Below are 14,044 nucleotides of genomic sequence, written 5' to 3' on the forward strand. Positions count from 1 at the left end.
CAAGAAGTAGGACTAAGTGAAGTCCACTTCTTCTTCACTAATTCTTGAAGTTGAGATTCTTTTTCTTTAAAAAGGACTTGTTTTTGAACCTCCACTTCATGACTAGTGGCAACATGAGAGAAAGAGTTAAGGTCTTGATGAATGAAAAGAGTCTTTTTTAAATCATTTTCAATGGTAAAGTGACTCTCTTTAAGCATAAGCCCTTTGGAAGAAATATTATCCTCCTTACTTTTCATTAAGAGTGTTGGTTGTTGTTTTTTTTGTTCTAACCACTCTTTAATCCTCTCTATACTTTTCTTCTTTTTTTCTTTCTTTATCATTTGAATTTTCTTTTCTTTTTCTTTTCTTCTAAGTTCTTCCTCTCTTTTTGTATTTTCTTCCTCATGCATACTCTTAGGGATTCTAACCCCTTTGGCTATTTGAGACCTAGTTGGAACAACCCTAGGTTTGGAGCTACTAGTTTCTCTCCCCTCAACTAATTTTGCAAGTAATTGTCTTATTTCTTCATTATTCTTTCCATTTTTTTCCCCTCTTTCTAATTTCTTCCCCTCTTTTTATGTTTTCCTCTTCTTTTTTTCTTAGCTACTCTTTTAATTCCCTAAGTTCATCTCTAAGACTAGGTCTACTACTATGAGAGTTATGCATATACACACTAGAATGATATGAATGATTACTCATCTTTGTTCAAGAAAGGTTTTCTCAAAAGAGTTTGAAAATTTTCATAAAGAGTGAGTAATAAAGGATTTTCACAATTGTTTTAAGGTTCATGCAAGATTAGTACAAAAAGGCCTAAGTGTACAAATTGAACTATCAAGGGAGGTGGACTACAAGGAATCACTTAAAAACCAAGCTTTTTCAAGTAAAAATCACTAAGCCCTCTTACACTTTTCTTACAAAACAATTTTTGCACAAGAATTGAGTGTGTGTGTGTGTGTGTGTGCACGACCCCCTAGTAGGCAAAATGAAGCCTTCTAAACAAAAATAAGCAAAGTAAAAGATCCTAAGCAATTATACTACTAAAGCAATAAAGCATGCAAGGAAAGCAATTAAAACATGTGCTAGTCGGATTCCCTAGGGTGGGAGCTTGAAGTGACCTTTGTGGTATTCAAGCTACTCCCACAAGCACTACTTGAATTACCCTAAAAACTACTTGGTTTAAAGAGCCCAATTACAAACCAAAATCAATGAAAACAAAGGCCAAAAATACAAGTGGCCAAAAAATTGCACTAAAGAAACAATTAGTAAAAACAAGTCTTCAAGTCTCCAACTTGCTTCCCTTCACAAAGAACACCCAAAGTTGGTCCTCTCCTTGGTGTTTTCTCTCTTAGTTTTTGTGTGATCTTCCAAAGCACCTTGGACACCAATTCGGACAGCCCCTCCACTCAATCCACTGTCGCCACCGGCCCGAAACGGGCTTTCGGCATTCGCGAAGGATGGTTGGACTCGTTTATTTGTTTGAAAAATGTGGATTGCTAGAATGACTTATTCTCAAACTGAGACCTCGTCAAACGAGCAATTTTATTAAAAGGCTCACCAATCCATATTAATCCCAAGCGGGACCCTCCATGGATTAGTGGTTTTCGCAAAAGGAGGGTTCGTGGAGTCGCCACCAATGTTTTACTCAAAACATTGGAAAAAGGGATAAGGCAATTGATTTAAAAATCAACTTTGGCCACTACAACCAGAGTTGGGTAAGGGAGTCGGTTACGCGTGGGGAAGGTGTTAGCACCCCACAGCGCCCCTTTCGGGTTCCCTATGACAGATTATTTTTAAAAGAACAGTATAAAATTACTAAATTACCCCTATTTATTCTAAGCAATTATAAATTGACTATCTACATGATGACAGTTTTAAATATGCACACAGAAAGCAGTAAAAGGAAGGATTGAAGGGAAACCTCTTGAAGCGTGCTTTTATATTGCAAAGAACTGGGAAGCGTTTTGGCGTTCCCTCGCTCTACAAGCCCGCTCCTCGCTCTCCTAGAACAAAATTTTAACTAAGGGAATCAAAAAAGATTTCCCCTCGACTAGGTTCGATCCTCAAGCAAAATGGCTCGGGGCTCAAGAACTTCGTCGGATCGACTCCCAGAGAGATTTCTAGGGCAGAACACTGCTCAAAAACCCCAGAATACTCAAGGAGGGAGTCAAAACTGAGTGAAAAAGTGTGGAATGACGTCCAATTGACGTCATATTTATAGGGAATAGGCGCAATACGGCCTACAGGGGCAATACGGCCGTATTGAAATTTTTGAACTTCAATACGGTCGTATTGAAGTTCAATACGGTCGTATTGAAGTTCAGAAATTTCAATACGCCCGTATTGAGTTCGCTGCGGTTGTATTGAAGTGTCAATACGGTCGTACTGACTTCAGTACGGCCGTATTGAAGCTTCAATACGGCCGTATTAAGTTCAGTACGGCCGTATTGGGCTTTTTCCCTCCACTTCTTTATTTTGAGCTATTCTAAGACCTCTAGACCTACAGAGAACCCTCCTAGGGCCTTCGAGGAGTCCTTCTGGCTGATTATCCTTCAGTCTTCGAGAGTCTTCAAGCTTTATTTCCGACCCGGACAATTTTAGGGGTCTACATCCACCAAGAGAGTGTGTGGTGTTTAGAAGCTTTCCTCACCTAGGTCAAGAAGAAACCAAAACCAAGAGTACAAGAGGCCAAGGAATAAAAACTAAAAAGGCACAATTAAAAGTGCTAAACTCAAGTGGAGATTGATGAGACAAACTTAAGAATAGAAGAAATACTCAAAAACTAAAATTAAGGCACATTAAAGAAAGGCAAGCACTCAAAATATTAAGTCCTAGAATGGCACCAAAATGGAATTCAATCAAATAGGTCTAAAATGAATAATGCACTTAATATGTTTGAATAAAGGTTTCATACAGCCATACAATCTTTGTTCAAAGCTCCAAGAATAACTCTATTGCTAAGGCAGGAAAATTTTGTTCCAAGGTCCACAAGTCTAGCAAAGGTTCCCTTTTCCTTGTTTCTGATTCTTTTGTTCTTTTCTTATGCTTGACGAAGCCTCGGTTTTGATGTCAAAGGTCTAGCCACTTTTTTTATATACTAAAGTCCTCCATTTTCTTGGGTTTTACACTTGTGTCCAAAAATGTATTAGCAAAAATTTTAGGAGTATCCTTTTAATATCTTGTAATGGCTTAATGAGACAACAACTTGAGTGATTTTTAAAACTTTTAATGCGAAAATGTCCAGAAGTAAAATGTGCACATAAAAATCACTCTCATGCTCAAATCATCATACAATATATAGGCATATCAAGTGCACAAGGGAATACACAAAAATGGTCGAAAATTTTTAAGCAAGTATGTGCAAAGAAATTAATCACACATGATATTTAAGTGATGTAGAACATGCTAGAACTAATTATCATGCATGATTGACTCTCTAAAGCACACTAGAGACTCACGACCATTTCCTCAAACAAGTGGCATGCATGTCATTTTTTTTATCATTTCAAGGTTTAAGCATTGTACCCTCCGAGTCTCCAATTTTCTGATCTGACCGATCAATGTCTCCGCCTTGATAACACATAAGCTAGGAGGGTTTGTGTACCCTTCTGGTCTCCAATTTTCTGAGCAGTCCGAACAAAATATATCTTCTTGATCCCCATCCAACCGAACATCCCGAACTTTAGGCTAGTCATAGGTGTATCGATGAGTGAGTTTCGGTAAAACTAATCAAGGTTGTGATTTCCGTGATTCTTGTGTAGATTTGATTATGATCATAAATGCGGATCGTAGGCTCATTAGAGAGAGGGATCCGCACACATTTAAGGGAATGAGGATCAATGATCCGAATCACGTGTATGTGACCCATATAAATAAGGAGAAAGGGAACTGGTGAAAAGTAGGTTATTCTCATTCTTCAATGTTCTAGGTCAGGACGACGGCTAGGTTCTCTTAGAGTTTACATCACTAAGGGTTCTCTGGCTGCTATCCCTTTACTAGAACATTTTGGCGCCCACCGTGGGGCACAGGTAAAACTGTATCTCACACCTTGGTTTCCTAATGTGGACGGTGGTTCACGATGACAAGGCCACTAAGAAGCAATGTCGGTGTAGGAGGAGGCAATGTCAGTACAGCTGGTGGTCCTAATGTTGCTAGGGCAGACAAAGCTGACCCTCCTCCTATGGATGAGCCTACATTACGGGAGATCATGGCTACCATGGAAGCTTTGTGAAGGAGAGCAGAAGATGCAGAGAGACAACAAGAAAAAAGTAGGGACGCAATGCGGCGTGAGAACGAGGAGTATCGGAGAAGAGCAGAAGAAATAGACGAGGCACTGAGGGCACAGATCATAACGCTAAGCCATGAAAATAGGGAGGAAGGAGCAGAACCTCCACGAGCCTTCCAACCTTTCTCAGAAGTTGTTGAAGGAGAGGTGATCCCACAACATTTCATTGCTCCAAAAATGCAACCCTTTGACAGATCACAAGACCCAGATGAGCATTTGATCACCTATAGAGCACACATGCTAATCAATGGAGGGAATGATGCAATGCAATGTAAAATGTTTGTAAGCACACTCACGGGTATTGCATTAAAATGGTTCAGTCGATTACCTGATGGTCAATAACCGATTTCAATGTTCTATCGCGAAAGTTTGTCACCCAATTCGCGACTAATAAGATCAGTCCTCCAACAATAGCCAATCTGTTAGATGTTCATCAAGGATCGGGTGAAACTCTAAAGGAGTAGTTAACCAGGTTTAATCAAGAAGCTGCTAAGATCCCCGACACGAATGAAAAAATGCTCATTGTAGCGTTAAGGAAAGGCTTAAGGTCGGGACCCTATGGTGAATCACTAATTCATAATGCGGTCAAAACCATGACAGAAGCTCAGTCTAGGGCAGTGTATTACATAGAAGCTGAGGAAAGCGAGATGAGAAAAAGAAAGATGGAGAAACAGGTGATCATGAGTGCTAAGCCCTCAGGTGGAAGTCAATACCTAAAGCCTAGGAATAGTTGGGTCAAGAGGGAAGGTTATACGTAAAGAAGGGAGGAAATTCATGGTGTACCAAGATATGAGGAAAGAAGAAACATGGATGAAATAAAAAATCTGACCCCTCTTAGTACCTCTTATAGACGAATGTTGAAAGATGTCAAAGTAACTCGGCTGTTAAATTTTCCTCAAAAGGGAAATCAACAGTTAGGTCCGAATGAAGGAAGTTGGTGTGAATTCCATTAAACAAAAGGACATGATACCGAAGACAGTTTTAACCTTATTCAACAAACGGAGCAATTGATCAAAGATGAACACCTCATGGATTATATCAAAAAGAGAGGCAAAACAGATGATAGAAGGGAGCTTTCGCATCAGCGATCAAGGGGATTCAGTTCATCTCGGCAAAATGATGAACACGAGCATCCAGTGTTAGGAGATTTAAATACTATCGTTGGTGGGTTTGCTGGTGGTGGATCTACCTTGGAGTTGAAACGTTGTCCTTAACGTTAACTTCAATACGACCGTATTAATATCAATACGGGCGTATTGGATTTTTCTGATTTATGATTTTTTTTTTTTTTTTTTTTTTTTTTTTTTTAAATAAACAGAGAATAAGTGATCTTCTAGTACACCTATCATCTGTATGCATGTATGCAAATGAGATGCACCTAATTCTATTTGATTCAGTTTTTCAAAAGAATTAATCGATGCGTTCTTTGTTTCGATCTTGCCATTCCTCCAGACAGACTGTGCTTTGCCGATTTCTGTAACCGAGGAACGATGCGTATTTGATTTTTGGTGTTATCAACCAAATGATTCTCCCTTCCTTTAGAAGATGTGTCAACCCTCCTATTGACCACTATATCTCCATGTTTCCACTAGATTATTCAAAAATCATTGGGGACAAGAGAGGAAAGAAGGAAAAGGTATATTTTTCAAAAGTTTGTGTTTTAGAGGGGATTGTTTTATTTTTGAAAAATGGATTTTGTAAGAATGGCTGGCCAATGGCAGGCTTATTGTGTTTAGGTTTGTTCGATTAAACATTCATGAAGTTAAGCACATCTTCGTTATTAATGATTGTGTTTTGACAACTTGGATAGCTTTTCTTGAGCCCCTTGTTGAATTCGATTGATGGTACCATCATGGATTTATTTTGTTTTTCTTTTTTTGACGGCCCTAACTTTTGCCTAAAACACCCATTTGTGATGTCTTAGCGGGCTTTTGTTTTTGTTCATTATTTTGTAACCCTAATTTTTGCCTAGGTCACCCTTTTGTGGGATTCCTAGCGGGTCTTTTGCTCTTATTTTGCGCAGTCCCCTTTTGGGTTTCCTGCCGAGCTTATTATCTTTAGGATTTCTTTATCCATGATGGCATTTATTGATGCCAAGAAAAGGTGCTCCAAGCTGTCATGCACATTTCCACACAAAAATGATGCGGGTTTATTGATTATTAAGACGATTTTAACCTCACTTATGTTCGTTCAAACAGGGTTAAATAATGTGGTCTAGAATTTTATTGTAAGCAAGAAAAGAATCAATAAGAAATTAATGAAGAATGATTTTATTATAATCATAATGGAAACATGTGCCCTATCGAGGCTCGGGAGTCGGGCTGTCCCCGAGGAGTGATCTCTAATAGTCACTGAGTCTATACATCCCTATCGGAAGGAGAAGGACACTTGATGACAACAGCTGGCCTTGATGTTTGTGAACCAGCCTTCCTAAAGATCTGGCTTAAAGAACGTCGAGAAGGATCTTGATTCCTCTTTGTTCTTTGATCTTTAACAGGGTTGTATCCCAACCCTTGTTTCCCCGGATTGTCCTTGATAATAGGTAGTTCTGGGATTCCTTGGGAGTACTTGCCCAATCCTTGTCCTGGCAAGTATCCGTTCTTTGTGAGCATATGGGCTACCTTCTTCATTTCTCTGGGAAACGTTTCAACATTGGCAATTTCTAATGCTTGGAAGGCGGTTTCTAAAGCTTCTTCTGCTGCATCCACATAAGGTATGTTGGATGGCTTACTGATGAGTATGTCGTCTTCAGCTTGCACGGTCACCAGTTTGTCACCCACAATGAATTTGACTTTTTGGTGGAGCGTAGAGGGTACAGCTTTCGCATCATGAATCCAAGGTCGGCCTAGGAGACAGCTGTATGCAGGAGTAATATCCATCACTTGGAATTCGACGTTGAAGATGGTGGGTCCAATTTGGATTGGAAGATTGACTTCTCCCACCACTTCTCTTTTAGAACCGTCGAAAGCTCGAACGATCATGTTACTCGGGCGCATTTGGACTCCCTCGATTGCCACTTGATCAAGAGTTCTTTTGGGCATCACATTCAAGGAAGATCCGTTATCCACCAAGACTTTTGCGATGTGGTACTCCTTGCACTTTACAGAGATGTGCAAGGGTTTGTTGTGATTAGGTCCCTCGGCGGGGATTTCTTCATCGGTGAAAGTGAGGTGATCATTAGCCGTGATGTGGCTAACAATTCCCTCAAACTTGTCTTGGGAGATGGTATGCGACACATATGCCTCGTTCAAGACCTTCAACAGAGCTTGCCGATGCGGTTCGGAGCTTAGGATCAACGACAACAAAGTGATCTTTGCTGGTGTCTTGTGAAGTTGATCCACGATGGAGTACTCGCTTTGTTTGATGAATTTTAACAACTCATCAGTCTCCTCCTCGGATTCTCTATCTTCCTCGGTTTTCTCCTTTTCTTTTCCTTTATTCTTGGGAGCTTTATCGTGTAGATCTTCGGGAGTGTAGATCCTGCCACTCCTAGTCATGCCCCCAAGTCCAGCGATGTTGGAGATGTCGCTATCGGCAGAAGAATGGACGTCGTATGTCCATGGCACAGCCTTATTTGTTTTGTAGGGGAAAGGCCTTGGAGCGATGATCCTTAACGGTGTCGGACCTTCCCTTTTGTCTGTCTTGATTACCAACAACGGAGTTGCCGTGTGCTTGCTTGGTGCAGTTGTTGGTTTGCATTTAATGACCAATGGCGTGCGATCCATTCTGAACATACGCATCGATTATTTCTTTCTTTTTATTAACATTTATTATTAAATTACCGGGAGAGATAAAATGCAAATGAATGACTAATGAGATGCAAAGGCGATAAATCTCAAAAGTTTGATTTTATTCATTGAAGAAAGTGTACAACTTTTTATACAATGCTTTGAAGCAATTTTCTACAATATGAGAAAAGCCGATAAAAACCCACAGGCGGGTTCATTTTTCTTCTCCATTCGTCTTCGGCTTCCTCCACGTGGCGTGCTATTGCTTCAACTTGCATATGGACGGCTTGGCTCATATCATCACTACTTTTCTGAGCATCCTTCGCCTTTTGAGTGTAATAGTTGATCATGGCCTGTAGCTCATTAAGCTCGTCTTCGGCTCGATCCTTCTCCTCTCGGAGTCTAGCCATTTGTGCTAGTCCCTCCCTTTCCTTTTTGCGGAAATCGGAAAGGTTTGCGGCTTGTTGTTGAGCAACTTCCCGCCATTGTTGTGCATCGGATCGAGTCAAGAGCAGATCTTCTTGCATGTTCTTGATCAACTGAGCCTGCCTTGCATGTTCGGCTTCCAGGTGTGCTATCTTTGCATTGACTTCTTGGAGTTGACTACTCGGTTCAACCTTTGGCATTTTGGATGCCCGAGTAGTCTCCTCATTGAGGTTAGCACACTCATCCTTGAGCCGCTCTATCTCGTGGTCTTTCTTCTTGCATTGCCTTTGAAGACCATCAATAGTAAAACTGGATTCTTCATTTTTTTCTTCAAGAAACCTCATTTGAGCTTCCATACTTTCCAGCTTTTTGGTCAAGGCATCGACTTGTTCTTGCATTAACCTCCTTGTGGTTGTGGTTGCGCAAGAGGTGGATGGTTGAGGCACCCCTCTCTCGTTCCTCCATATCTCGTAGTCGGTGGAGGCGGATACCCGAGGCTTCCCAAGCTCTCGATCTCCCTCATAGATTGGTTTCTCCCACGCTCTAATGACAGCGTGCATGTCCCTCTGATGTTCGGAATCAAAGGAGAAACACAACCCTCCAAGCTCCTCTTTGGTAAGAACAATTTGAGTCCTCATGAGTTGCCTCATAGCCAATCTAGGTGAATAAGCTATGCAACCTCTGAGGCCCATTAATGGTACGCTTGGATAATTGCCGCATTTTGTCAATACATTGCTTGGACGGAACCAAGGACAAACCCACGTGAAGTGCTCAATACTCCACTGTTCCATCTCTTCCTTCCACTCAGAAGCATACCGGCGGCGTGCGGGGATCTTCGAAAAACTTCTTAAAGGGTCGGGCAAAGTCCCCATATGACTAGAGGCATAAAAGTGTGTGATGCCCCACACATACAACAAGGAGGTACAGCATCGGATAGTTTTCCCTTGCTTCTGTTGAGATAAGTTGACAGAAAGCAAGGTGTCGGCAAGAATGGCAGGCACGGGACTCTTCATATGTACGTCCCAAGCGAAGAAGGCGTCCATGGCAGCATGGTCCACTGTGTTAGCGTGAAAGGGGAATAAGATCATCCCAAACATGGCTAACGCTAGAGTCTTGTTGAAAGCTAACCAATCTCCCTCATCAGCCAAAGAAGAAAGGTGGTTTTCAATCATAGCAAGCTTCCAACCCTTGATACTGCCGTTCCCCACTAAAGCAGATAATCGTGGTGGTAGTTTGACTTGAGTGGCAACTCTCTCTACGGCCACATGATTTCCATGGAAAATATAGACCCCTGTTGATTTGGGCCATCGAAGCATGAGCTCGTACTCCTCGAGAGTAGGAACTAGGTCAAACTGGGGGAACTCGAAACAATGTAGATCGAGACTCCAAAAGTGGACCAATGCTCTCAGAAAGGATGGATCTACACAAATCTTCATCAAGTCGAGAATTCGTCCATAGGATTTTTCAAACTCCAAACGAGCCTCTCGTGGCATCAAGGTACAGAGGTGATCCAACCTCTCGGCACGGTATAATAAGAAGTCCACTTTCTTCAATTGCCCTTGCACTCCCCTAGATCCCTCCATGATCTACAATAAAATGCATGATATGAGATGATGGAGATGAATATGCATGCATAGTGTTTATTTAACTAAGTATTATCATGTTTTCGGGATTTTCCTAATATGATGTATGATATTGCTTGGTTTGGGATAAATATATATTTTTCTTTTGAATATTTTATATATTTTTGTATTTTTTGGGTGAAAAGGGAAACTACCTATATGAATGCAAATGAAGGTAGATGTTAACACCATGTACTAGAAGATCTTTATTTCTATTTATTCTTTTTATTTAAATAGAATAAGGATGTTGTTTGTTTAACAAATGCAAATGTATGCTTATACAATGTCACATAGTCAATGCACAAACAATTCACTCATCCACGAGCAGTCACGAGCAAATTACGAGGTAGGGGTCTCCTGCAGAAAAGTGCATATTCAAGGAGGATCTAACTGTTCTCACTTGGTCAAAGGCCCCCAAGGTGCCCCCATTATAGGGACCCAATTCCTCTCGTCGTGGGTCGATGGAAAGTTCCAACGCACCGTCGGACTTAAGTTCATGGTTATCACCTTGAGTGATGCTTTCCGACAACGGTCTACGGGCACCTATAGACCCATTCGACAACCGGCCGTACTAACATCCACTCCCTATGGTTAATCACTCATGCCCCCGGGTATAGAGGGAACTGTTGTGTGCAAAGGTTTGTGTACAGTTTGTATTTCAAACAATTGCGGAATTTAAACATACAACAGTTATTTAAAGCCACAAAATAAATCATATTGTCATACAATCAAGGGGTAATGAAGTAATTTTTAACTATTATTTGTTAAAAATAATCTGTCACTAAATGGGACTGACTCTCGAGGCTTCCCCAGTGGAGTCGCCATCTGTCGCCACCGGCCCGAAACGGGCTTTCGGCATTCGCGAAGGATGGTTGGACTCGTTTATTTGTTTGAAAAATGTGGATTGCTAGAATGACTTATTCTCAAACTGAGACCTCGTCAAACGAGCAATTTTATTAAAAGGCTCACCAATCCATATTAATCCCAAGCGGGACCCTCCATGGATTAGTGGTTTTCGCAAAAGGAGGGTTCGTGGAGTCGCCACCAATGTTTTACTCAAAACATTGGAAAAAGGGATAAGGCAATTGATTTAAAAATCAACTTTGGCCACTACAACCAGAGTTGGGTAAGGGAGTCGGTTACGCGTGGGGAAGGTGTTAGCACCCCACAGCGCCCCTTTCGGGTTCCCTATGACAGATTATTTTTAAAAGAACAGTATAAAATTACTAAATTACCCCTATTTATTCTAAGCAATTATAAATTGACTATCTACATGATGACAGTTTTAAATATGCACACAGAAAGCAGTAAAAGGAAGGATTGAAGGGAAACCTCTTGAAGCGTGCTTTTATATTGCAAAGAACTGGGAAGCGTTTTGGCGTTCCCTCGCTCTACAAGCCCGCTCCTCGCTCTCCTAGAACAAAATTTTAACTAAGGGAATCAAAAAAGATTTCCCCTCGACTAGGTTCGATCCTCAAGCAAAATGGCTCGGGGCTCAAGAACTTCGTCGGATCGACTCCCAGAGAGATTTCTAGGGCAGAACACTGCTCAAAAACCCCAGAATACTCAAGGAGGGAGTCAAAACTGAGTGAAAAAGTGTGGAATGACGTCCAATTGACGTCATATTTATAGGGAATAGGCGCAATACGGCCTACAGGGGCAATACGGCCGTATTGAAATTTTTGAACTTCAATACGGTCGTATTGAAGTTCAATACGGTCGTATTGAAGTTCAGAAATTTCAATACGCCCGTATTGAGTTCGCTGCGGTTGTATTGAAGTGTCAATACGGTCGTACTGACTTCAGTACGGCCGTATTGAAGCTTCAATACGGCCGTATTAAGTTCAGTACGGCCGTATTGGGCTTTTTCCCTCCACTTCTTTATTTTGAGCTATTCTAAGACCTCTAGACCTACAGAGAACCCTCCTAGGGCCTTCGAGGAGTCCTTCTGGCTGATTATCCTTCAGTCTTCGAGAGTCTTCAAGCTTTATTTCCGACCCGGACAATTTTAGGGGTCTACATCCACCAAGAGAGTGTGTGGTGTTTAGAAGCTTTCCTCACCTAGGTCAAGAAGAAACCAAAACCAAGAGTACAAGAGGCCAAGGAATAAAAACTAAAAAGGCACAATTAAAAGTGCTAAACTCAAGTGGAGATTGATGAGACAAACTTAAGAATAGAAGAAATACTCAAAAACTAAAATTAAGGCACATTAAAGAAAGGCAAGCACTCAAAATATTAAGTCCTAGAATGGCACCAAAATGGAATTCAATCAAATAGGTCTAAAATGAATAATGCACTTAATATGTTTGAATAAAGGTTTCATACAGCCATACAATCTTTGTTCAAAGCTCCAAGAATAACTCTATTGCTAAGGCAGGAAAATTTTGTTCCAAGGTCCACAAGTCTAGCAAAGGTTCCCTTTTCCTTGTTTCTGATTCTTTTGTTCTTTTCTTATGCTTGACGAAGCCTCGGTTTTGATGTCAAAGGTCTAGCCACTTTTTTTATATACTAAAGTCCTCCATTTTCTTGGGTTTTACACTTGTGTCCAAAAATGTATTAGCAAAAATTTTAGGAGTATCCTTTTAATATCTTGTAATGGCTTAATGAGACAACAACTTGAGTGATTTTTAAAACTTTTAATGCGAAAATGTCCAGAAGTAAAATGTGCACATAAAAATCACTCTCATGCTCAAATCATCATACAATATATAGGCATATCAAGTGCACAAGGGAATACACAAAAATGGTCGAAAATTTTTAAGCAAGTATGTGCAAAGAAATTAATCACACATGATATTTAAGTGATGTAGAACATGCTAGAACTAATTATCATGCATGATTGACTCTCTAAAGCACACTAGAGACTCACGACCATTTCCTCAAACAAGTGGCATGCATGTCATTTTTTTTATCATTTCAAGGTTTAAGCATTGTACCCTCCGAGTCTCCAATTTTCTGATCTGACCGATCAATGTCTCCGCCTTGATAACACATAAGCTAGGAGGGTTTGTGTACCCTTCTGGTCTCCAATTTTCTGAGCAGTCCGAACAAAATATATCTTCTTGATCCCCATCCAACCGAACATCCCGAACTTTAGGCTAGTCATAGGTGTATCGATGAGTGAGTTTCGGTAAAACTAATCAAGGTTGTGATTTCCGTGATTCTTGTGTAGATTTGATTATGATCATAAATGCGGATCGTAGGCTCATTAGAGAGAGGGATCCGCACACATTTAAGGGAATGAGGATCAATGATCCGAATCACGTGTATGTGACCCATATAAATAAGGAGAAAGGGAACTGGTGAAAAGTAGGTTATTCTCATTCTTCAATGTTCTAGGTCAGGACGACGGCTAGGTTCTCTTAGAGTTTACATCACTAAGGGTTCTCTGGCTGCTATCCCTTTACTAGAACATTTTGGCGCCCACCGTGGGGCACAGGTAAAACTGTATCTCACACCTTGGTTTCCTAATGTGGACGGTGGTTCACGATGACAAGGCCACTAAGAAGCAATGTCGGTGTAGGAGGAGGCAATGTCAGTACAGCTGGTGGTCCTAATGTTGCTAGGGCAGACAAAGCTGACCCTCCTCCTATGGATGAGCCTACATTACGGGAGATCATGGCTACCATGGAAGCTTTGTGAAGGAGAGCAGAAGATGCAGAGAGACAACAAGAAAAAAGTAGGGACGCAATGCGGCGTGAGAACGAGGAGTATCGGAGAAGAGCAGAAGAAATAGACGAGGCACTGAGGGCACAGATCATAACGCTAAGCCATGAAAATAGGGAGGAAGGAGCAGAACCTCCACGAGCCTTCCAACCTTTCTCAGAAGTTGTTGAAGGAGAGGTGATCCCACAACATTTCATTGCTCCAAAAATGCAACCCTTTGACAGATCACAAGACCCAGATGAGCATTTGATCACCTATAGAGCACACATGCTAATCAATGGAGGGAATGATGCAATGCAATGTAAAATGTTTGTAAGCACACTCACGGGTATTGCATTAAA

This window comes from Cajanus cajan, chromosome 7 (assembly GCF_000230855.2).
Source record: "Cajanus cajan strain Asha chromosome 7, NIPB_CcT2T_4, whole genome shotgun sequence".
Classification (NCBI taxonomy): domain Eukaryota; kingdom Viridiplantae; phylum Streptophyta; class Magnoliopsida; order Fabales; family Fabaceae; genus Cajanus; species Cajanus cajan.